The sequence below is a fragment of the Ranitomeya imitator genome, chromosome 1 (genome assembly GCF_032444005.1).
Source record: "Ranitomeya imitator isolate aRanImi1 chromosome 1, aRanImi1.pri, whole genome shotgun sequence".
Lineage (NCBI taxonomy): Eukaryota > Metazoa > Chordata > Amphibia > Anura > Dendrobatidae > Ranitomeya > Ranitomeya imitator.
In genome coordinates, this window is record NC_091282.1 from 599,636,821 (window position 1) to 599,663,801 (window position 26,981).

The 26,981-nt window shown below is 47.7% G+C and overlaps 1 protein-coding gene across 4 annotated transcripts in view; it reads left to right on the plus strand.

Moving 5' to 3' along the window:
* LOC138681076 (CUGBP Elav-like family member 3-A) overlaps positions 1 to 26,981 on the plus strand; it is a 236,133-nt gene that overhangs the window by 117,277 nt on the left and 91,875 nt on the right. The gene's annotated exons all lie outside the window — the stretch shown is intronic.

Consider the following 26,981-nt stretch of genomic DNA (forward strand, 5'->3'; position numbering starts at 1 on the left):
TGCTGCAACGATCACCTGTGGGCAGGGGCAGAGTTGCAATACTCACCTCTGGGCAGGGTTGAAGTTGTGATGCTCACCTGTGGGCAGTGGCAGAGCTACAATGCTGACCTGTGGGCAGGGGCAGAGCTTTGACGCTCACGTGTGGGCAGGGGCGGAGCTGTGACGCTCTCCATGTGCTCATCTTGTAGACTGAATAATAACCTAGGGGGTCACATGTCGCTGCAGCTCTCATAGACGTTGAGGCTCACCACATAGTGGAGTCCTAGAGGATCATATTCGGGATTTGTTGTTAAATCAGCGGCAGATTAACCGGAATCTTTATTTTTCTCTGGGACATTATGTGCTGTAAATATTGTATCTTTTGCTCTGTGATTGGCAGTGCGGCACCATCAGTTGCTTAGCAACCTCCTGCTCCGATGGACAGAAAACTTACTCCCAGGATTCATTTGGAAGCTGCAGGACAACTCAAGTGTCAACTTTGTGTAGGATCAGGGTAGGAGACATCGATTGGAGCGTACTGATGATGTCACGACTGCTGACCTGGCGCTGCTGTTCGCGGTGATGACTGTCAGGGTCACTGACCTCATGCTTCTGCTTGTGGTGATAATGATGTCACGGCCGCTGACCTCACGCTGCTGCTCGTGGTGATGATGATGTCACAGCTATTGATCTCACGCTGCTGCTCGCGAGGATGATGATGTCATGGGCTCTGACCTTATGCTGCTGCTCACAGTGATGATGGTGTCACGGCCGCTGACTTCACGCTTCTGCTCGCAGTGATATTGATGACACGGCCGCTGACCTCACGCTGCTCTGCTGCTCGCAATGATTATCATTTCACAGTTGCTGACGTCACGTAGGTACTGGCAGTGATGACGATGTCACGGCTGCTGACCTCACTCTGCTACTCACGGTGATGATGATGTCATGGCTGCTGACCTCACGGTGCTGGTCGTGGTGATGTCACGGCTGCTGACCTCACGCTGCTACTCACGGTGATGATGATGTCATGGCTGCTGACCTCACGGTGCTGGTCGTGGTGATGTCACGGCTGCTGACCTCACGCTGCTACTCACGGTGATGATGATGTCATGGCTGCTGACCTCACGGTGCTGGTTGTTGTGATGTCACGGCTGCTGACATCACGCTGCTACTCACGGTGATGATGACGTCATGGCTGCTGACCTCACACTGCTGGTCGTGGTGATGTCATGCCCGCTGACCTCACGCTGCTGTTCGCGGTGATGATGTCACAGCTATCGATCTCACGCTGCTTCTCGCAAGGATGATGATGTCATGGGCTCTGAGCTTATGCTGCTGCTCACAGTGATGATGATGTCATGGCTGCTGACCTCATGCTGCTGCTCTCGGTGATGATGTCACTGCCGCTGACCTCATGCTGCTGCTCACGGTGATGATGTCATGGTTGCTGACCCCATGCTGCTGCTTGCGGTGATGATGATGTCACAGCCGATAACCTCACGCTGCTGCAGATGTTAGCAGTTTGTGCTGCACTGTGGACGATTCACTCCACTTTTGCACATTATCTGCTGGGCTTTGAGTCAGGGTCTGGTAATCCCTGAATGCACACAGCATGCCTTGTGGGGGATTACGACATGATTGGATAATCCTGGGATTAGCGGTGGCTCAGGGATTTTGTGCTGGAGATTAGAGGAGAAATCGGCACACAGCTGGCTTCTGATCTATGGGTCGCTCTAATGCCCTGATCTGGTGTCCTCTGAGGCTCCTAGTGAGGGCGTCTGGGTATCAGCCACCCAGTCGATGTCACGTGACTGCGACACCCTTGTTCCGCATGGCAGAAATGTATAATCAGCCTGCACCCATGGGGCAAGAGTCTGACCTGCTGGGTATTTGCATTTTTTAGCATTTGCCTTATTGGGGGGGACGGGAGCATGTCACCATTTCACAATTAGTGGTGCCAGGGCACAAGGGGTAACCAGCGACCAATCACAGCAGACCGAGAACTGACAGATGCCTTCAGATTATCTTCAGTGGTGCAACAGAATGTATGCTCACCCCATGTACTCAGGGCTGTAGGTAATAGGGGATCAGGTGGTGGGACCACAAGAGGCTGTTACCATCCATGATCACCCGCGGCAGACGAGCGGTGTCACGTTCTGTGCTTGTACCAGTTATTATATCCTTCTTTCTGTCCCCTCCCGACTCCATCCCCCTCCGTCAATTGTTTACATGGAGAAGTGATGATGTCACTGTGGTTACCCAGCAACCGTAAGGATAAATCGGAGTGAGTGGGTGGTTGCTAGGGAACGTGATCCTTGGTTTCCTTAGTTACTGAGCATCTGGCTCTGTGTGAATGATGTGCCTGTACCATCTCCTCGTGATTCAGGGAATCATACTGGAATTTGGGATGAAGAATAGGGGATGTAGACATTTACACATTCTCCTCACCCTCATCCCCTTCAGCCCCTGGCCAGCATTGTCATGTTGGATCCATTGCTGGGGGTAACATTGGTCACCTAGCAACAGCGCTGAATGGAAAGAGAACCGGGTACCATGGCAACAAGTTTCCTCGCAGCCTGAGGACCACCAGGTAACCCCTTGAGTGCTATGGAGATGCAACAGTTTATTCATCTTGTGAATAATAAATAGTGTTTCGTGCTTCCCCCACAGCCTTAGAGGTCCTAAATCGCACCAAACTGGTTCAAACCTCAGGTGTCAACTCTGCTTACATCCTCTGTGCCACTGTACACACCCGTCCCAGCCACATCTGTGCCGCAGTACACAACTTTCCCAAGCCACATCTGTGCCGCTGTACTTACCCGTCTTAGCCATCTCTGTGCCGCAGGACACACCCGTCTCAGCCATCTCTGTGCCACAGTACACACCCGTCTCAGCCATCTCTGTGCCGCAGTACACACCCGTCTCAGCCATCTCTGTGCCGCAGTACACACCCGTCTCAGCCATCTCTGTGCCGCAGTACACACCCGTCTCAGCCATCTCTGTGCCGCAGTACCCACCCGGCTCAGCCACCTTTGTGCCACAGTACACACCCATCCTAGTCACATCTGTCCCGCAGTACACAACTGTCCCAGGCACATTTATGCTGCCGTACACACCCATCCTAGTCACATCTGTGCCGCTGTACTTACCCGTCTCAGCCATCTCTGTGCCACAGTACACACCCGTCTCAGCCATCTCTGTGCCACAGTACACACCCGTCTCAGCCATCTCTGTGCCGCAGTACACACCCGCCTCAGCCATCTCTGTGCCACAGTACACACCCGTCTCAGCCATCTCTGTGCCGCAGTACACACCCGTCTCAGCCATCTCTGTGCCGCAGTACACACCCGCCTTAGCCATCTCTGTGCCACAGTACACACCCGTCTCAGCCATCTCTGTGCCGCAGTACACACCCGTCTCAGCCATCTCTGTGCCGCAGTACACACCCGTCTCAGCCATCTGTGTCGCAGTACACACCCGTCTCAGCCATCTCTGTGCCGCAGTACACACCCGCCTCAGCCATCTCTGTGCCGCAGTACACACCCGTCTCAGCCATCTCTGTGCCGCAGTACACACCCGTCTCAGCCATCTCTGTGCCGCAGTACACACCCGTCTCAGCCATCTGTGTCGCAGTACACACCCGTCTCAGCCATCTCTGTGCCGCAGTACACACCCGTCTCAGCCATCTCTGTGCCGCAGTACACACCCGTCTCAGCCATCTCTGTGCCGCAGTACACACCTGTCTCAGCCATCTCTGTGCCGCAGTACACACCCGTCTCAGCCATCTCTGTGCCGCAGTACACACCCGTCTCAGCCATCTCTGTGCCGCAGTACCCACCCGGCTCAGCCACCTTTGTGCCGCAGTACACACCCATCCTAGTCACATCTGTCCCGCAGTACACAACTGTCCCAGGCACATTTATGCTGCCGTACACACCCGTCCTAGTCACATCTGTGCCGCTGTACTTACCCGTCTCAGCCATCTCTGTGCCGCAGTACACACCCATCTCAGCCATCTCTGTGCCGCAGTACCCACCCGTCTCAGCCATCTCTGTGCCGCAGTACACACCCGTCTCAGCCATCTCAGGCCTATGCAGCATCAATAGTAAAAAGATCTAATGTTAAAAATAATAAAAAAAAAATCATCATACTCACCTTCCGGCGCCTTTCCCGCTCCGGGAACCGGTCCATGCATTGCAATCTCGCGAGATGATGACGTAGCGGTCTCGCGAGACCGCTACGTCATCATCTCGCGAGACTGCAATGCACTCTTGAGAGAGACCGGAGCGCGCGAGGAGCGTCGGTAAACGCTTCCTGGATCCAGGGGCCAACTGAGGGTGAGTATATAACTATTTTTTATTTTAATTCTTTTTTTTTAACAGTGATATGATGCCCACATTGCTATATACTATGCGGGCTGGGCAATATACTACGCGGGCTGGGCAATATACTACGCGGGCTGTGCAATATACTACGCGGGCTGTGCAATATACTACGCGGGCTGTGCAATACACTACGAGGGCTGTGCAATATACTACGTGGGCTGTGCAATATACTATGCGGGCTGTGCAATATACTACGTGGCTGGGCAATATACTACGTGGCTGGGCAATATATTACGTGACTGGGCAATATAGTACGTGACTGGGCAATATAGTACGTGGCTGAGCAATATACTACGTGGCTGGGCAATATACTACGGGACTGGGCAATATACTACGTGACTGGGCAATATACTATGTGGCTGGGCAATATAGTACGTGACTGGGCAATATACTACATGACTGGGCAATATACTATGTGGCTGGGCAATATACTACGTGGTTGGGCAATATACTACGTGACGGCAATATAGTACGTGACTGGGCAATATAGTACGTGACTGGGCAATATACTACGTGGTTGGGAAATATACTATGTGGCTGGGCAATATACTACGTGGGCTGTGCAATATACTACGTGGGCATGCATATTCTAGAATACCCGATGCGTTAGAATCGGGCCACCATCTAGTATATATATATATATATATATATATATATATATATATATATATATATACACCGTATATACTCGAGTATAAGCCGACCCGAGTATAAGCCGACCCCCCTAATTTTGCCACAAAAAAACTGGGAAAACTTATTGACTCGAGTATAAGCCTAGGGTGGAAATGCAGCATTTACCGGTGAATTTCAAAAATAAAAATAGATCATTATTTCCCCATAGCTGTGCCATATAGTGCTCTGCACTGTTCATATTTCCCCATAGCTCTGCCATATAGTGGTCTGCACCGTTCATACTGCCCCATAGCTGTGCCATATAGTGCTCTGCACCGTTCATACTGCCCCATAGCTGTGCCATATAGTGCTCTGCACTAGGGTTGAGCGAAACGGGTCGAAATTGTTCAAAAGTCGCCGACTTTTGGCAAGGTCGGGTTTCATGAAACCCGACCCGACCCCAGTGGGGGGTCGGCCATGAAGTCGGCGATCTTTTGAATCTGGAATCAGAATTCCGATCCCGATTCCCGATATGTTTAAGATATCGGGAATTGGTATCGGAATTCAGATTAAAGTGTAAAATATAGAATTAAAATAAAAAATATTGCAATACTTACCCTCTGACGCGCCCTGGTACTAACCGGCAGCCTTCCTCCTTCGAATCCGCGCTTCTAGGACCTTGCCGTGACGTCGCGGTGACGTTGCGGCTTGTGATTGGCCGCGCGGCCGCCCATGTGACCGCTCGCGCGGCCAATCACAAGCCGCGACGTCACCCGCGACGTCACCGAAGGTCCTGGAAGGGCTGATTCTTAGGAAGGAAGGCTGTCGGAAGGAAGCAGGGCGCTTCCGAGGGTGAGTATATACCTAATAGGAATATACTCACCCTCGGAAGCGCCCTGCTTCCTTCCGACAGCCTTCCTTCCTAAGAATCAGCCCTTCCAGGACCTTCGGTGACGTCGCGGGTGACGTCGCGGCTTGTGATTGGCCGCGCGAGCGGTCACATGGGCGGCCGCGCGGCCAATCACAAGCCGCGACGTCACCCGCGACGTCACCGAAGGTCCTGGAAGGCTGATTCTAAGGAAGGAAGGTTCCCGGTTAGTACCAGGGCGCGTCAGAGGGTAAGTATAAGGATATTTTTTATTTTAATTCTATATTTTACACTTAAATATGGATCCCAGGGCCTGAAGGAGAGTTTCCGCTCCTTCAGACCCTGGGAACCATGGAAACCCAATGCACTGTATTGGGTTTCGAGTTTCGGCCGACCCCGACCCCGACTTTTTTATAGAATCGGCCGATTTCACTCGACCCGACTTTTCCAAAAGTCGGGTTTCGTGAAACCCGACCCGATCCTATAAAAGTGAAGGTCGCTCAACCCTACTCTGCACCGTTCATTATTGCCCCATAGCTGTGCCATATAGTGCTCTGCACCGTTCATACTGCCACATAGCTGTGCCATATAGTGCTCTGCACCGTTCATACTGCCCCATAGCTGTGCCATATAGTGCTCTGCACTGTTCATACTGCCCCATAGCTGTGCCATATAGTGCTCTGCACCGTTCATATTTCCCCATAGCTGTGCCATATAGTGCTCTGCACCATTCATACTGCCCCATAGCTGTGCCATATAGTGCTCTGCACCGTTCATTATTGCCCCATAGCTGTGCCATATAGTGCTCTGCACCGTTCATACTGCCACATAGCTGTGCCATATAGTGCTCTGCACCGTTCATACTGCCCCATAGCTGTGCCATATAGTGCTCTGCACCATTCATACTGCCCCATAGCTGTGCCATATAGTGCTCTGCACCATTCATACTGCCCCATAGCTGTGCCATATAGTGCTCTGCACCGTTCATATTTCCCCATAGCTGTGCCATATAGTGCTCTGCACCGTTCATACTGCCCCATAGCTGTGCCATATAGTGCTCTGCACCGTTCATACTGCCCCATAGCTGTGCCCCATATGCTCTGCATCGTTCATATTTCCCCATAGATGCTCCACATAAATCTGTGCTGCTGCTGCCGCTGCAATAAAAAAAAAAAGCCATACTCACCTCTCTTGATTGCAGCTCCCAGCGTCTCGTTCTGGCGTCCAGTCCCGGCGTCTCTCCGCTCTGACTGATCAGGCAGAGGGCGCCGCGCACACTATATGCGTCATCGCGCCCTCTGACCTGCACAGTCAGTGCAGATAGACGCCGGGAAGATGGAGCGGCGCCCGGCGGCTGGAATGGGGACAGGTAAATATGACATACTTACCTGGTCCTGGCGTCCGGCTCCTTCTCCCGGACAGCTGTCTTCGGTGCCGCAGCTTCTTCCTCTATCAGCGGTCACCGGCACCGCTGATTAGAGAAATGAATAGGCGGCTCCACCCCTATGGGAGGTGGAGCCGCCTATTCATTTCTCTAATGAGCGGTCCCACGTGACCGCTAAAGAGGGGAAGAGCTGCAGCACAGAAGACCGTGGGACGGCAGGGGGAGCGCCAGGATCGCTGGAAGCAGGTAAGTATGCCTCAGCGCCCTCACCCGCCGACCCTGCCACCCACCTTGACTCGAGTATAAGCCGAGAGGGGCACTTTCAGCCCAAAAATTTGGGCTGAAAATCTCGGCTTATACTCGAGTATATACATATATATATACACTAGCTGATGAGCCCGACATTGCCCGGGCATAGTAAATATCTGTGGTTAGTTATAGCACCTCACTTCTCTTATTTTCCCATCACGCCTCTCATTTTCCCCCTCACATTTCTCATTTTCTCCCTTACACCTCTCATTTTCCCTCTCACTCCTCTCATTCCCCCCTAACACTTGTCATTTCGACCTCACATCTGTCATTTTCCGATCACTCCACTATTTTCCCTCACTCCTCTCATTTTGCACTCACACCTTTTCATTTTCATCTCACAACTCTCATTTTTCCCTCAGTATATACATGTTTGTCATCTCCCTTATATATAGTATACACCTGTATGTCATCTCCTGTATATAGTATATACCTGTATGTCATCTCCCCTGTATATAGTATATACCTGCTGTATGTCATCTCCTCCTGTATATTGTATATACCTATGTGTCATCTCCTCCTGTATATAGTATATACCTGTATGTCATCTCTTCTATATATACTGTACCTGTATGTCATCTCCTATATATAGTATATACCTGTATGTCATCTCCTGTATATTGTATATACCTGTATGTCATCTCCCCTGTATATAGTATACTAGATTGTGGCCCGATTCTAGAATATGCATGTTTCCGTAGTATATGGACAATGATGATTCCAGAATTCCCGGCAGACTGTGCCCGTTGCTGATTGGTCGAGGCAACCATGATGACATTATGACATCTACGTCGATACTGTGCCTGTTGCTGAATCAGAAACGTGGGATTTCTACGTCCTTTATGACATCATCGTCGCTGTGCCCGTCGCTGATTGGTCGAGGCCTAGCGGCCTCGACAAATCAGAGACGCGGGATTTCCAGGACAGACAGACAGAAAAACCCTTAGACAATTATATATATAGATACCTGTGTGTGATCTCCTCTTGTATATAGTATATACCTGTGTGTCATCTCCTCCTGTATATAGTATGTACCTGTATGTCATCTCCTCTTGTATATAGTATATACCTGTGTGTCATCTCCCCTGTATATAGTATATATGTGTGTCATCTCCTCCTGTATATAATATATACCTGTATGTCATCTCCTCCTGTATATCGTATATACCTGTGTGTCATCTCCCCTGTATATAGTATATACCTGTGTGTCAACTCCCCTGTATATAGTATATATGTGTGTCATCTCCTCCTGTATATAGTATATACCTGTATGTCATCTCCTCCTGTATATAGTATATACCTGTGTGTCATCTCCTCCTGTATATACCTACTGTATGTCATCTCCTGTATATTGTATATACCTGTATGTCATCTCTTCTATATATACTGTACCTGTATGTCATCTCCTCCTATGTATAGTAAATACCTGTATGTCATCTCCTGTATATTGTATATACCTGTATGTCATCTCCTCCTGTTTATACCTTTAAGTCATTTCCTCCAGTATATAGTATATACCTGTGTGTCATCTGCTCCTGTATATAGTATATACCTGTGTGTCATCTCCTCCTGTATATAGTATGTACCTGTATGTCATCTCCTCCTGTATATACCTGTGTGTCATCTCCTCTTGTATATAGTATATACCTGTGTCATCTGCTCCTGTATATAGTATATACCTGTGTGTCATCTCCTCCTGTATATAGTATGTACCTGTATGTTATCTCCTCCTGTATATACCTGTGTGTCATCTCCTCTTGTATATAGTATATACCTGTGTGTCATCTCCCCTGTATATAGTATATATGTGTGTCATCTCCTCCTGTATATAATATATACCTGTATGTCATCTCCTCCTGTATATAGTATATACCTGTGTGTCATCTCCCCTGAATATAGTATATGTGTGTGTCATCTCCACTGTTAGGAGTCGAGTTTCCTCTGCTGCACAGGGGGAATCTCGATCCGTCTCCGCTGCGGTCTCCCATTCTCCTCCAGCCGCAGTGGAGCCTGCTCAGCAGGGACGTCGATCCCAGCGTCTCGCTCAGTCTGACTCTGTGAGAAGAGTTACTGCTGCTTCTCCAGCTTCTGCCTTTAAAGCCAATACTGGTCAGCAGCGAGTGGACTTCTCTGGGACTAAGTCCTTGTCTGCGCACACTGAGCATGCCCAGGGCAAGATCTCCCGTTGGAGATCGAGGGTCATGTGCTCAGACTCTGCAGCGCATTCTATTGGTCCTCTTGGCAGGTCTTGGAAGGGCAAAGTTTCTGTGGCCGCTTCCTGTCCTGCAGCTATATAAACTGCGCATGACCGCACGGCCATGCGCTAGTGTACAACTTTATACGTGTGTTTGTTGTGAGTGCAAGTCGTCCTTTAAATACCCCTACCCTACTGTATGATTGTTCGCGTATGGTGTATGGCTGCTATCTAGCGCCCGACTTAACACTCAACGTGTCACACACGTGTCAGCGTCCTCTGCTGTGACCGCCAGTGCGGCGCCACGCGCCTGTGTGCGCTTCCTGACCCATGTCTGGGTACTTAGTGGTGCCTGCCAGCACGGCACAGTTTGCACTTCGGTGCCTCTATTGTATATACTTTTCACACCCAGTTGTGGTGTAGTGCCAGCAAGGGTCTAATCGGACTACTATCCCTGTTGGGGTCTAGTTCGCTGACCACTTGCTCGCGCTCTATGTGCGGTACCGCGATCCTGTGACGCAACAGGATCGCTTTCTTCACGCTGGGTGAGGTTTAACCCACGCGTGTATACTTATGAGTACCGCCATATCATCTGTCATGTCCTAGCAGCAGGTTTCACCTGCACGGTGGACCCCGGACTGCGAACGCATCCATTACATCTCTCTTGGTGCGTTCCGCCAGTCCTAACATTACACTAGCGCCAGGGTCTGGCTAGTGATGACAGACATACAGCAATCTCTGCGACATATCCAGCAGCTGGAGGGTAGGTTGGCGGCTCTCGAGAGCGCGACCTCAGCTGTGGATGTTACTGCAGTAGCTGTACAGGCTGCCAGCGTGGCTGCAGCTACTATGTCCATTGCCACCCCTGTTCCGACATTATCTCACCTCCCGCTGCCAGAAAAATTTTCTGGTGATAGCAAGTTTTGTAGGGGATTTGTGAGTCAGTGCTCTATTCATCTCGAGCTCCTGGCTACACGTTTTCCCACAGAGCGGGCTAAGGTGGGATTTATTTTGTCTCTATTGTCGGACAGGGCGTTGGAATGGGCTACGCCGCTGTGGGAGCGTGGCGATCATGTGGTGCAGAGTGCTCCGCTGTTTCTGAGCGCTCTGAAACAGGTCTTTTTAGGACCTCAAGTCACCCATGATACTGCACTCCAATTGCTGGCATTAACTCAGGGTGAGTCCTTGGTCAGTCATTTTGCCGTCCAATTCCGCACCTTAGCATCTGAGCTGGATTGGTCGGATAAAGCTCTTATCCCCATATTTTGGAGGGGCTTGGCTGACCACGTAAAGGACGCTCTGGCCACTAGGGAGATTCCTGCCACACTGGAAGAGTTAATAACTGTCTCCACTCGAATTGACCTCCGTTTTAACGAGCGGAGGTTAGAGCGAGCCCAGTGTAGGCAGAGGTTTCGGCTGGCTCCTACTTTTGCCAAACCTCTTGAATTTCCAGTCCTGGTTCCTGAGTCACATGAGGCCAGGGAGGTGTCACAAGCAGGATCTAAGTCCCGGACCGCTTGTGCACTCAGGGTCTGTCATGTTTGCCAGCAGTCAGGACATCTAGCCACCAGATGTCCTCAGCGGTCGATGAAACGTCAGCGTCTAGTGGTAGTTGGTGGAGGTACACTAGACACGGCGACGTTTGCCTCTAAGTTGTCCTTTAAGGGGACAATTACTATTGGCTCATTTTCCCACTCGGTAGAGCTCTGCGTGGATTCTGGGGCGGAGGGCAACTTTATGTCTTCTGCCTTCGCCCAACGTCACGCAATACCCTTGGTTATGCTTGCTCAACCAGTAACGGTGCGAGTGGTGAATGGGTCGACATTGCCCTCACAGATAACACACCAGACCATCCCTTTTACTCTGTCCATGTCGCCATCTCATCAGGAGATAATTTCTCTGCTCGTCATTCCGGAAGGAATTGATGAGATCCTGTTGGGAATACCTTGGCTACGGTACCACTCTCCTCATATCGAGTGGTCCTCAGGCAGAATTCTGGGTTGGGGTGAATCTTGTGGGGGTAGGTGTCAGAGGGAGTGCGTTCAGGTTGCTACTACTGAGGTATCCGCAGATCTATCCTCTCTCCCCAAGCAGTATTGGTCATATGCAGACGTATTCTCCAAAAAGGCGGCGGAGACCCTTCCGCCCCATCGCCCCTATGACTGTCCTATTGACCTCTTGCCTGGTGCTGAGCCTCCCCGGGGTCGAGTCTATCCGCTATCTCTCCCGGAGACGGAGGCAATGTCACAGTACATACAGGAAAATCTGGCAAGAGGGTTCATCAGGAAGTCAGTGTCACCTGCTGGGGCAGGATTCTTCTTCGTGCAGAAGAAGAGTGGGGAATTGCGTCCATGCATAGACTACAGGGGTCTTAACGCCATCACCGTTAAGAATAAATACCCTTTGCCTTTGATATCTGAACTGTTCGATAGGCTTCGGGGAGCAAGGGTATTTACTAAATTAGATCTGCGGGGTGCTTACAGCCTGATTCGCATCCGTGAGGGGGACGAATGGAAGACGGCTTTTAACACCAGGGATGGGCACTATGAATATCTGGTGATGCCCTTTGGGCTCTGTAATGCCCCAGCCGTTTTCCAAGACTTTGTGAACGATATCTTCTGGGATATGCTTTCCACCTCGGTCGTAGTCTATCTGGATGATATTCTCATCTACTCTCCAGATATTGACTCCCACCGGAGAGATGTTTGCAAAGTCTTCGACCTCCTACGGGCAAACTCCCTCTATTCCAAGTTGGAGAAGTGCATGTTTGAGCAGGAGTCCTTACCTTTCCTAGGCTACATCATCTCAGCCCAGGGATTGGCTATGGATCCTGCCAAACTACAGGCTGTGATGGACTGGCAGGAACCTCATTCTCTTAAAGCGGTGCAGCGCTTTATGGGGTTCATCAATTATTATCGCCAGTTCATCCCGCATTTCTCAACTTTGGTAGCTCCCTTGGTTGCCCTCACCAAGATGGGGGCAAATCCTAAATTGTGGTCTGAGGAGGTCTCCAAGGCCTTTATCTCTATAAAGTCACACTTCGCTAGCGCTCCCATACTTCATCGCCCCGATGTTGATAAGCCATTTATCATGGAGGTGGATGCCTCTTCTGTTGGTGCTGGAGCAGTCCTCTTCCAAAAGGATGCTCAAGGTCGGAAGCATCCTTGCTTCTTTTTCTCCAAGACCTTCGCACCAGCAGAGAGGAATTATTCCATCGGGGACAGGGAGTTGCTAGCCATGAAGTTGGCTTTCTCGGAGTGGAGACATCTCTTGGAGGGAGCACGTTTTCCCTTCCAAGTCTTCACAGATCACAAAAATTTGGTGTATCTGCAGACAGCTCAGCGGTTGAATTCTCGCCAGGCCAGATGGTCCTTGTTCTTCTCCCGGTTTCATTTCACCCTCCATTTCCTTTCTGGGGAGAAGAACATTCGGGCCGATGCTCTCTCTCGCTCCGTTGTGTCATCTGCGGAGGAGGAGGAGGAGCCTCGGCTTATTGTCCCCACCGAGAGTTTGAGAACCGTGGCCCCGGTTTCGCTGGAGTCTGTGCCCCCGGGCAAGACTTTTGTTCCATCTAGTTTGCGGCCGGAGGTTCTCTCTTGGGCGCACTCGTCCAGGGTGGGTGGACATTTTGGTACTAAAAGGACATCTGAGTTACTGGCGAGGACATACTGGTGGCCGCATATGGCTCGTGATGTCGCGGAGTACGTTCGGGCGTGTGTCTCTTGCGCCAGGAACAAGACTCCTCGGCAACGGCCAGCTGGTTTGCTTTACCCTCTGCCCGTGGCTGACAGGCCCTGGGAGATGGTCGGGATGGACTTTGTGGTGGGCTTACCCAAGTCTCGTAATTGCACCATTATCTGGGTGATCACCGACCATTTCTCCAAAATGGTGCATTTGGTGCCTCTTCCACGGCTACCATCTGCACGGGCGTTGGCTGTCTTGTTTATCAAGCATATCTTTCGCTTACACGGTATGCCAGACAAAATTGTTAGTGACCGGGGTCCCCAGTTTGCGTCTCGATTCTGGAGGGAGCTATGTCGTTTACTCAGTATTGAGTTAAATCTCTCTTCGGCATATCATCCCGAGACGAATGGGTTGGTAGAAAGGGCCAACCAGACCTTGGTCACATATCTGCGACATTTTGTTTCTGCCAGACAGGATGACTGGGCATCCTTGCTACCGTGGGCAGAGTTTGCACTTAACAATGCCGTAGCCGACTCCACCGGTCAGACTCCATTCGTCTTAAATTACGGCCAGCATCCGCGTGTTCCAGTGCCCATGCCTGTGTCTTCCGCTGATCCCAGGGTGGCAGACTGGGCTGTGGAGGCACGGGACATTTGGGATCGCACGCAGGATGCCATTCGGGCCTCCAAGGAGAGAATGAGGTCCTCCGCCGATGTTCATCGGCGCCCTGCTCCGACTTTTGTCCCTGGCGACTTGGTGTGGCTCTCCGCCCGTAACATCAGGCTGCGAGTTGAGTCCACTAAGTTTGCTCCTCGCTACTTGGGTCCCTTCAAGGTTCTCGAACAGGTTAATCCTGTGGTCTACCGCCTGGCTCTTCCTCCACGCTTGGGTATCACCGACACCTTTCATGTGTCCCTCTTGAAACCCGTATACATGTCCCGGTTTTCCGAGTCATCTGCCGGGACATCGGGTTCGTCTACGGACGATTACGAGGTGAACGCTATTTTGGGGTGTAAGGTGGTACGCGGCAAAAAGTTCTATCTGGTGGATTGGAAGGGTTATGGTCCAGAGAACAGGTCATGGGAGCCTGCTGAAAACATTCGGGCCCCACAGCTCATTGCTGCCTTCGAACGTAGCGAGGCCCAAGGAGGGGGGGGCCCTAGGAGGGGGGGTAATGTTAGGAGTCGAGTTTCCTCTGCTGCACAGGGGGAATCTCGATCCGTCTCCACTGCGGTCTCCCATTCTCCTCCAGCCGCAGTGGAGCCTGCTCAGCAGGGACGTCGATCCCAGCATCTCGCTCAGTCTGACTCTGTGAGAAGAGTTACTGCTGCTTCTCCAGCTTCTGCCTTTAAAGCCAATACTGGTCAGCAGCGAGTGGACTTCTCTGGGACTAAGTCCTTGTCTGCGCACACTGAGCATGCCCAGGGCAAGATCTCCCGTTGGAGATCGAGGGTCATGTGCTCAGACTCTGCAGCGCATTCTATTGGTCCTCTTGGCAGGTCTTGGAAGGGCAAAGTTTCTGTGGCCGCTTCCTGTCCTGCAGCTATATAAACTGCGCATGACCGCACGGCCATGCGCTAGTGTACAACTTTATACGTGTGTTTGTTGTGAGTGCAAGTCGTCCTTTAAATACCCCTACCCTACTGTATGATTGTTCGCGTATGGTGTATGGCTGCTATCTAGCGCCCGACTTAACACTCAACGTGTCACACACGTGTCAGCGTCCTCTGCTGTGACCGCCAGTGCGGCGCCACGCGCCTGTGTGCGCTTCCTGACCCATGTCTGGGTACTTAGTGGTGCCTGCCAGCACGGCACAGTTTGCACTTCGGTGCCTCTATTGTATATACTTTTCACACCCAGTTGTGGTGTAGTGCCAGCAAGGGTCTAATCGGACTACTATCCCTGTTGGGGTCTAGTTCGCTGACCACTTGCTCGCGCTCTATGTGCGGTACCGCGATCCTGTGACGCAACAGGATCGCTTTCTTCACGCTGGGTGAGGTTTAACCCACGCGTGTATACTTATGAGTACCGCCATATCGTCTGTCATGTCCTAGCAGCAGGTTTCACCTGCACGGTGGACCCCGGACTGCGAACGCATCCATTACATCTCTCTTGGTGCGTTCCGCCAGTCCTAACATCCCCTGTATATGGTATATACCTGTGTGTCATCTCCTCCTGTAAAAAAGTATATACCTGTGTGTCATCTCCTCCTGTATATCGTATATACCTGTGTGTCATCTCCCCTGTATATAGTATATACCTGTGTCATCTCCCCTGTATATAGTATATACCTGTGTCATCTCCCCTGTATATAGTATGTACCTGTATGTCATCTCCCCTGTATATAGTATATACCTGTGTGTCATCTCCCCTGTATATAGTATATATGTGTGTCATCTCCTCCTGTATATAATATATACCTGTATGTCATCTCCTTCTGTATATCGTATATACCTGTGTGTCATCTCCCCTGTATATAGTATATACCTGTGTCATCTCCCCTGTATATAGTATGTACCTGTATGTCATCTCCCCTGTACATAGTATATACCAGTGTGTCATCTGCTCCTGTATATAGTATATACCTGTATGTCATCTCCTCCTGTATATAGTATATACCTGTGTGTCATCTCCTCCTGTATATAGTATATACCTGTGTGTCATCTCCCCTGTATATAGTATATACCTGTGTGTCAACTCCCCTGTATATAGTATATACCTGTGTGTCATCTCCCCTGTATATAGTATATACCAGTGTGTCATCTCCTCCTGTATATAGTATATACCTGTATGTCATCTCCTCCTGTATATAGTATATACCTGTGTGTCATCTCCTCCTGTATATAGTATATACCTGCTGTATGTCATCTCCTGTATATTGTATATACCTATGTGTCATCTCCTCCTGTATATTGTATATACCTGTATGTCATCTCTTCTATATATACTGTACCTGTATGTCATCTCCTCCTATGTATAGTATATACCTGTATGTCATCTCCTGTATATTGTATATACCTGTGTGTCATCTCCCCTGTATATGGTATATACCTGTGTGTCATCTCCTCCTGTAAAAAAAGTATATACCTGTGTGTCATCTCCTCCTGTATATCGTATATACCTGTGTGTCATCTCCCCTGTATATAGTATATACCTGTGTCATCTCCCCTGTATATAGTATATACCTGTGTGTCATCTCCCCTGTATATAGTATGTACCTGTATGTCATCTCCCCTGTATATAGTATATACGTGTGTCATCTCCCCTGTATATAGTATATATGTGTGTCATCTCCTCTTGTATATAATATATACCTGTATGTCATCTCCTCCTGTATATAGTATATACCTGTGTGTCATCTCCCCTGAATATAGTATATGTGTGTGTCATCTCCCCTGTATATAGTATATACCTGTGTGTCATCTCCTCCTGTAAAAAAGTATATACCTGTGTGTCATGTCCTCCTGTATATGTGTCATCTCCCCTGTATATAGTATATAGCTGTGTCATCTACCCTGTATATAGTATATACCTGTGTGTTATCTCCCCTGTATATAGTATATACCAGTGTGTCATCTCCTCCCGTGTATAGTATATACCTGTATGTCATCTCCTCCTGTATATAGTATATACGTGTGTCATCTCCTCCTGTATATAGTATATACCTGTGTGTCATCTCCTCCTGTATATAGTATATACCTTTGTGTCATCTCTCCTGTATATAGTATATATCTGTGTGTCATCTCCCCTGTATATAGTATATATCTATATGTCATCTCCTCCTGTATTAGACCGCGTTCACACGTTATTTGGTCAGTATTTTTACCTCAGTATTTGTAAGCTAAATTGGCAGCCTGATAAATCCCCAGCCAACTGGAAGCCCTCTCCCATGGTAGTATATATTAGCCCACGCAGTGTATTGCACAGCCCACGCAGTATATTGCAGAGCCCACGCAGTATATTGCAGAGCCCACGCAGTATATAGCACAGCCCACGCAGTATATAGCACAGCCCAAGTAGTACATTGCACAGCCCAAGTAGTACATTGCACAGCCCACGTAGTACATTGCATAGCCCGCGCAGTATATTGCACAGCCCACGCAGTATATTGCACAGCCCATGCAGTATATTGCACAGCCCACGCAGTATATAGCACAGCCCACGCAGTATATTGCACAGCCCACGCAGTATATTGCACAGCCCACGCAGTATATTGCACAGCCCACGTAGTATATTGCACAGCCCAAGTAGTACATTGCACAGCCCACGTAGTACATTGCACAGCCCACGTAGTACATTGTATAGCCCGCGCAGTATATTGCACAGCCCACGCAGTATATTGCACAGCCCATGCAGTATATTGCACAGCCCACGCAGTATATAGCACAGCCCACGCAGTATATTGCACAGCCCACGCAGTATATTGCACAGCCCACGCAGTATATTGCACAGCACACGCAGTATATTGCACAGCCCACACAGTATATAGCACAGCCCACGCAGTATATAGCACAGCCCACGCAGTATATAGCACAGCCCACGCAGTATATTGCACAGCCCGCATAGTATATTGCACAGCCCGCGTAGTATATTGCACAGCCCGCGTAGTATATTGCACAGCCCGCATAGTATATTGCACAGCCCGCGTAGTATATTGCCCAGCCCGCGTAGTATATTGTCCAGCCCGCATAGTATATTACACAGCCCGCGTAGTACATTGCACAGCCCACGTAGTACATTGCCCAGCCCACGTAGTATATTGCCCAGCCCACGTAGTATACTGCACAGCCCACGTAGTATATTGCACAGCTCACGTAGTGTATAGCAATGTGGGCATCATATCCCTGTTAAAAAAAGAATTAAAATAAAAAATAGTTATATACTCACCTTCCATTGGCCCCCGGATCCAGGAAGCGTTTATCGACGCTCCTCGCGCGCTCCGGTCTCAAGAATGCATTGCGGTCTCGCGAGATTATGATGTAGCGGTCCCGCGAGACCGCTACGTCATCTCGCGAGATAGCAATGCATGGACCAGTCACCGGAGCGTTGCGAGAAGCAGGAAAGGCCTGTTCTGGATCCGAGGGATCGACGGACGGTGAGTATATAACGATTTTTTATTTTTTTTTATTATTTTTAACATTAGATCTTTTTGCTATTGATGCTGCATAGGCTTCAAGAGACACTAAAAGAAATCAAGAACAAAAAATGTGGTAGTCAGTAATGGTTACTTTTTTTAACCAAGCATAGGGAAAAAATTATAGAATCACCCTGTAAATTTTCATACCCAAAAATAACACCTGCATCAAATTAGATCTGATCGTTAGTCTGCATCTAAGTAGGAGTGATCACACCTTGGAGAGCTGTTGGACCAAGTGGACTGACATGAATCATGGCTCCAACATGAGAGATGTCAATTGAAACAAAGGAGATGATTATCAAACTCTTAAAAGAGGGTAAATTATCACGCAATGTTGCAAAAGATGTTGGTTGTTCACAGTCAGCTGTGTCTAAAATCTGGACCAAATACAAACAACATGGGAAGGTTGATAAAGACAAACATACTGGTAGAACAAGGAATACATCAAAGCATCAAGACCGGAAACTTAAAGCAATATGCCTCCAAAACAGGAAATGCACAACAAAACAAATAAGGAAAGAATGTGTGGAAACTGGAGTCAACATCTGTGACTAAACGAAAGCCATCATTAACACCTAAACAGAAAAAAAGCAAGGTTACAATGGGCTAAGAAAAAGCAATCGTGGACTGTGGATGACTGGATGAAAGTCATATTCAGTGATGAATCGCGAATCTGCATTGGGCAAGGTGATGATACTGGAACTTTTGTTTCGTGCCGTTCCAATGAGATTTATAAAGATGACTGCCTGAAGAGAGCATGCAAATTTCCACAGTCATTGATGATATGGGGCTGCATGTCTGGTAAAGGCCCTGGGGAGATGGCTGTCATTACATCTACTATATAATTGTCTAAGGTTCACTTCCGTCTGTCCTTCTGTCTGTCACGGATATTCATTGGTCGCGGCCTCTGTCTGTCATGGAAATCCAAGTGGCTGATTGGTCTCACCAGCTGCCTGTCATGGCTGCCGCGACCAGTCAGCGACGGCCACAGTCCGATTAGTCCCTCCCTATTCACCTGCAGTCAGTGCCGGGTGCCCGCTCCATACTCCCCGCAGTCAGTGCCCGCTCCATACTCCCCTCCAGTCACCACTCACACAGGGTTAATGCCAGCGGTAACGGACCGCGTTATGCCGCGGGTAACTCAATCCGTTACCGCCGCTATTAACCCTGTGTGACCAAGTTTTTACTATTGATGCTGCCTATGCAGCATCAATAGTAAAAAGATCTAATGTTAAAAATAATAATAATAAAAAAAAAAAACTGCTATTCTCACCTTCCTTAGTCCGACGATGTGCTCGTGCCTGCCGCCAGCTTCCGTTCCCAGAGATGCATTGCGAAATTACCCAGAAGACTTAGCGGTCTCGCGAGACTGCTAAGTGATCTGGGTAATTTCGCAATGCATCCTGGGAACGCAAGATTGCGGCAGCCGCGCGCACATCGCCAGAGGTTCGCTGGATCTACGCTGGATCCCGGCGGGTGAGTATATAACTATTTTTTATTTTAATTATTTTTTTAACAGGGATATGGTGCCCACACTGCTAAATACTACGTGGGCTGTGTTAGATACCCCGTCACTGCTATATATTACCTGGCCAGTGTTAGATACTATGTGGGCTGTGTTCTATACTGCGTGGGCTGCGTTATATACTACATGGCTGTGTTCTATACTGCGTGCTATATACTACGTGGCCACTGTTAGATACTATGTGGGCTGTGCTATATATTACGTGGGCTGTGTTATATATTACGTGGCCAGTGTTACATACTACGTGGGCTGTGTTATATACTACGTGGCTGCTATATACTGCGTGGCTGCTATATAATGTGTGGGCTGTGTTATATACTACGTGGGCTGGGTTATTTACTGCGTGGCCTAAATTAACGCACCGGGTATTCTTCAATATGTATGTATGTATATAGCAGCCACATGATATATACCACAGGCCACGTAGTACGCCTATATACTACGTGGCCTGTACTATATACTATGTGGCTGCTATATACATACATACATATTCTAGAATACCCGATGCGTTAGAATCGGGCCACCATCTAGTCTTCAATAAATGCACAAGTTTATGTTGATATTTTGGACACTTTTCTTATTCCATCAATTGAAAGGATGTTTGGGGATGATGAAATCATTTTTCAAGATGATAATGCATCCTGCCATAGAGCAAAAACTGTGCAACATTCCTTGAAAAAAGACACATAAGGTCAATGTCATGGCCTGCAAATTGTCCCGATTATAATCCAATTGAAAATCTTTGTTGGAAGTTGAAGAAAATGGTCCGTGACAAGGCTCCAACCTGCAAAGCTGATCTGGCAACAGCAATCAGAGAAAGTTGGAGCCAGATTGATGAAGAATACTGTTTGGCACTCATTAAGTCCATGCCTCAGAAACTGCAAGCTGTTATAAAAGCCAGAGGTGGTGCAACAAAATACTAGTGATGTTTTGGAGAGTTTTTTTGTTTGTTTTTCATGATTCCATAATTTTTTCCTCAGAATTGAGTGATTCCATAATTTTTTCCCTATGCTTGGTTAAAAAAGTAACCATTACGGACTACCAAATTTTTTGTTCTTGATTTCTGTCACGGATCCCACTGTGCTGCCAACATTATGTCATGGATCCCACCAAGCTGTCACGGTTCACAGGGAAGATACCTTTATCATCCCAACCACTCACACCAATTTGTCATGAACTGGGGTTGTTTGGTTCCCCCTGGTTCCTTCTGAAGGGGATTTATCTATATCCCACTTCCCAGTTCTGGTTTGGAATTTGCCGCTCTCTTGCGCCCCCCTTACCCTCAGGTCAGACTAGGTACTGCACCTAGGGTAATTAGTCACCAGAAAGGCTGCCTGCTATGTACTGGCTATTGGGCACGCTCCAGCGAGGGCAATATAACTACTCCCACACAGGCAGGAACAATGATTATCAACGCCGCCGTCGCTACAAAGCCTCCCAAACGCACAGAACAAAGTATGCTGCCACCAGCTCTAATTATCTTAGGATTAACGGGTCTGGAGCCAACCCAAATCAGTAGCGCAATTCACTTCAGAAGATGCGACAGTTTGTTTATAGAGCAGGGAGTGACAATCTAGTAAATATTTTACTCCTAAAAAATGGTGGGCAGTGTTTACAAGGTATAAAAAAGATATTTATAAAGAAGACATAATCTTGTGTACAATGCAATTACAAATAAATAGGGATTACAATTGAAAGAACACTTACATTTCGTTCAGATCATTTCATCTTTTAACTGGCCGTGTGCAAAAGAGGGGGGGTCACATCTAGATGCATACCACACATCTAGACCCCGGACACAAGACACTCCCAGAATGCTATCTCACTAAGTTATTCTAGCCCAAAACCCAAGCACTCCTCCTGTGGTGACATCACTTAGAGGCAGACACCTCCCCCTTACTTAGAGCTATGTTAACTCTTTTTATGCATAACTTGCTGTGTGAACCTCCCATAAGTACGACACCATGCTCATGATGTTCCCCACATCAGGGATGTTCTTTTAAGTGTAAACACGAAGTAATTACATGAACCGCTCACTGAGAAATCCGCACTTTGCATTCGTTGCGTTTAGCTGATAGCGCTTTCAGTGATTGATAGATCTATCGATGGACATCCGGAACATATAATTCTTATAACCCTAGCCCCGATAGGTGCCCCTATATATCACAGAGAATGGTTTGCTTGCAGCATAGAACCATAAAAATTCTTCTGGGAGGAGGAAAATGAGGGGTTTAGGATTCACACACACACACACACACACACACACACACACACACACACACACACACACCAGGCAGAGTGAGAATAGGGGGCGTCGGAATGGCCCGCAGCGTGTGTCTTGTAAAGTTAGGTAGATACTCAAACATGGTATATTCACATTATCGTGACAATTTATTTTAGTGTTTCTTAAAGCCAGAAAGTTGCCATTTGAAATGACTTTAGTTTTGTGCCATGACTGTGATCTGCTTTTTTTCTACAAAATTAAACAACTGAATGAACATCCTCCAAGGCGGGTGATTCCATTATTTTTGCCAGGGGTTTTATATCTCTTTATATTTCATAGAGAGTTAGATCGTAGAATAGCTGATAATTCAATTGTCGGGTTCTGTAAAATCATTGCAGAAGCCGACAGGATATGAGACTTCTTTACATACTACTCCATTGCATATCCGATATATTTTTATATCTCCCTCACTAATAATGTTAGTGTTGTGTGTGTGTAAAATTTGGGAGCTGTAGGTGTTAAATTAAAGGGTTAATTCATGGAAAAACTGGCGTAGGCTCCCGCGCTATTTTCTCCGCCAGAGAGGGAAAGCCAGTGACTGACTGACCATGGTTATTGCCCCCTCCGGCTAAAAACATCTGCCACCCCGCCACCCCAGAAAAGGCACATCTGTAAGATGCGCCTATTCCAGCACTTAGCCTCTCTCTTCCCACTGCCCTGTGGCATTGTCATATGGGGTAATAAGGGGTTAATGTCACCTTGCTATTGTAAGGTGACATTAAGCCTGGTTAATAATGGAGAGGTGTCAATAAGATAATAGTAGGAAAGGGTTAAAAACACACACACATTAAGAATTAAGTATTTTAATGAAAGAATCAAACAGATTTTAACATCTTTTTTGCACGCTCAATCCAAGCAAAGCCCTCGTTCTTCTGTAAAAAAAAATCCAAAATAAAAAAGCAACAATATCCCATACCTGTCCCCCGTACAGTCAAGTTCCACAATTATACTCGCTCATCCCTATGCACAACATAATCAAGAAGTTTACAACCATGGCACTGTATTAATCTTCCTTGACGTGGACGGCAGAGAAAAATTGATTAAAAGTTGTAACGCAGGATACTTGGTATGGTGAATAAGCAGTCCCAGTCAAGTTCCAAAGAAACTGAAGCTGTCTATAGGCTCAGGTTACATCCATATCAGCGTGAACTATTAGTCTACAAGTGAATGAAACGCTTTGGCAGGAGACTCAGGAGGACCCTACTGGTGACACAAAAACATTAATAAGCTAGACTGTATGCTGTAAACATATGTCTGTATTGAGGTTTTCTTCACCCTATTTGTAAAACTCAATAAAAATTTGTTTAAAAAATAAGCTAGACTGCAGTTTGCCAATATGTTTATGAGTAAGCCCAATTTTTTGGAGAAAGCTTCTTGTGGACAGATGAGACCAAGATAACTGGAGCAAGTTCAGAGAACAGCTACTAAGATAGTGAGCTGACTGCAGTGAATGTCCTACGAGAAACGGTTAAAGGATTTGGGAATGTTTAGCTTGCAAAAAAGAAGGCTAAGAGGAGACATAATAGCTGTCTACAAATATCTGCAGGGATGTCACAGGGTAGAGGGATCGGCATTGTTCTCATTTGGAAGAGAAAGACGCACAGTCTTGCTATAATGGAGGTGCATACTGGACGTGGATTTGATCCACAAACGACATCATAAAGATTAAACAGTCGCACTCAAAAAATTATATTTAGTAAAGAAAGATTTATTTCAATCACAAAATAGTGCAATAAATTCACCGCAGTCAGGTTAAATGAGGAACGCAAAGGTAACGTTTCGACCCTATCTTGGGTCTTTTTCAAATTTTGCTCATATGGAAGGTCATGAAGAGAAATTGTGCACAAATGGTACAAGAATCCTGATAGGGGCTTGCGATACGTGTTGAGGTAGACAGCTGCAGTTTTCATTTGCACATGGAAACACGAGACGCAATAGAAAGAAGCTGAAAAGGAGAAGATGCAGATTAGATATTAGAAAAAAACCTTTTTGACAGTGAGGGTGATCAATGAGTGGAACAGGCTGCCACAAGAGGTGGTGAGTTCTCCTGCAATGGAAGTCTTCAAACGGGCTGGACAGACATCTGTCTTAGGCCATGTTCACACTATGCGTTTTTAACTGCGGAACCGCCGCGATTTTGCCGCTGCGGGTCCGCAGCTGTTTTCCATGCAGGGTACAGTACAATGTTACCCTATGGAAAACAAGAAACGCTGTGCCCACATTGCGGAAAATCCCGAAAAAAACCGCGCTGAATTGCTGCGGGAAAAAAGAAGGACCATGTCACTTCTTTGTGCGGAACTGCAGCGGTTCTGCACCCATAGACCTCCATTGTGAGGTCAAACCCGCAGATATTTTTTCGTCTGAGGGTTTTCTGCGGTTTGTGGTGCAGAAACCGCTGCAGCAGGAAGTGCGTGGGTGGAGTGTGGCTGTCCCCCCGTGCTCCATTCCCACCCCCCCATGCTCCGATGCCACCCCCCGTGCTCCGACCCTCCCAACCCCCCCCCCGTGCCCTCATCTCCCCCCTTATACTTACCGGGCCTCCCGTGTCCGTCCGTCCGTCCGTCTTCTCCCTGGGCGCCGCCATCTTCCAAAATGGCGGGCGCATGCGCAGTGCGCCCGCCGAATCTGCTGGCCGGCAGATTCGTTCCAGGCATATTTTGATCACTGTGATAACCTCACAGTGATCAAAATAAAAAAAAAGTAAATGACCCCCCCCCCCTTTATCACCCCATAGGTAGTAACAATAATAAAATAAAGAATTTTTTTTTTCCCCCACTACAGTTAGAACTAGGGTTAGGGGTAGGGTTAGGGTTAGGGGTAGGGTTAGGGTATTTTCAGCCTTTTTAACCCTTACTTCCTAGCAAAAAAACTTCCTAGCAAACACACAGACAATCTGCAGAGAAAACTGCATAAAAAACCGCACTAAAAACCGCATCAAAAAACGCACCAAAAACCGCACCTGCGTTTTCTGCCAAGATCTGCGGTTTTTAGTGCAGAAAAATCCGCAGGGAAATCTGCAACGTGTGAACATGGCCTTAGATGGTTTAGTGAATCCTGCTTTGAGCAAGGGGTGGAACATGATGACCCTGGAGGTGTCTTACAACTCTAATAGTGTAGGATTCAGCTTTTTAGTAAAGCACATCATTCTACTGTTTACCAAAAATGGAATGAGGCCTACAAAGAAAATAACACAGTACCCACAGTCAAATATGGTGGGGGATATTTGGGGGTTGTTTGGCTGCTTTTGGCAGTGGGTGCCTTGACTTTGTGCAAGGCTTCCTGAAATCTGAAGATTAGGGATTTTGGGTCACCATGTAGTGCCCAGTGTCAGAAATCTGGGTTTGCTTTCTAGGTCATGGATATTCCAGCTGGGCAATGACCCCAAACATACTTCAATAAGCCCCTAGAAATATATGGAAACAAAGTACTGGAGAGTTCAGAAGTGGCAGCAATGAGTCTGGATTTAAATCCCATTGATCGCCTGTGGAGAGATCTTAGAATTGCTGTTGGGAGAAGACGTCTTCACATATGAGAGACCGGGAGCAGTTTGCAAAATAAGAGTGCTCCAAAATTCCACCTGAGAGGCGTAAGAAGCTTGTAGGTGGTTATAGGAAGCGATTGATTAGTTATATGGTTGCACACCCTTTGGAATACATATTAATTTGAGGATGCCAACAATTTTGTCCGTACCATTTTTGGAATTATATCTAATCTGCCTTTTTTCTCTTTATTGTTCTTGCGTTGTTCCAATGCACACAAAGGAAATAAACATGTGTATAAGAAAACATGTGTAATTGCAATACTTCGTTGGGAGAAATACTTCATTTTCTGAAACAATTTCAAGGGTGCCAACACTTTCGGCCATGACTGAACACCTATACCTGTCACATCTGTGCTGCCATATACACTCATAGTAACATAGTAACATAGTTAGTAAGGCCGAAAAAAGACATTTGTCCATCCAGTTCAGCCTATATTCCATCATAATAAATACCCAGATCTACGTCCTTCTACAGAACCTAATAATTGTATGATACAATATTGTTCTGCTCCAGGAAGACATCCAGGCCTCTCTTGAACCCCTCGACTCACTCATCCCTGCAAGATTTGTACCGCTGTATACACCCAACCCTATGACATCCGTAGCATTGTAGTTTGGTGTGATCGCCAGTGTTGCCCCAGTATGATGATGTAGGAAGCTGCTGTTGTGCCGCTGTTAGAGGGTGGATGGTGAAGCAGGAGATAACAGGTGTCTGCTGCTTATCCCACTTTCCGAGGAGCAGGGCTGAGCGTTAATGTCTATAGGGTGTTTGGGGTGGCTATGTGGATTGTGTATACGGCTTTTCTCCATGGCCAGCCACTTATGAGAAATATCTAGAAAATCAGAGATGAGCATGCGTCGGAGGAGGGGGCACAGCCTCTAATTACATCTCCTGTGACACCTTCCTGTTATTCTGAGTGTTGATTAATAAACGCAGAAGCAGAAATAGCAGATGTGCGAGTTTAATTAACCATGTACTGACACAAAATGACACCTCATACACTGACACTGTGATTCCATGGGGCACACTGACACCTCATACACTGTGTGATATCTGATGCACTGAAATACCATGT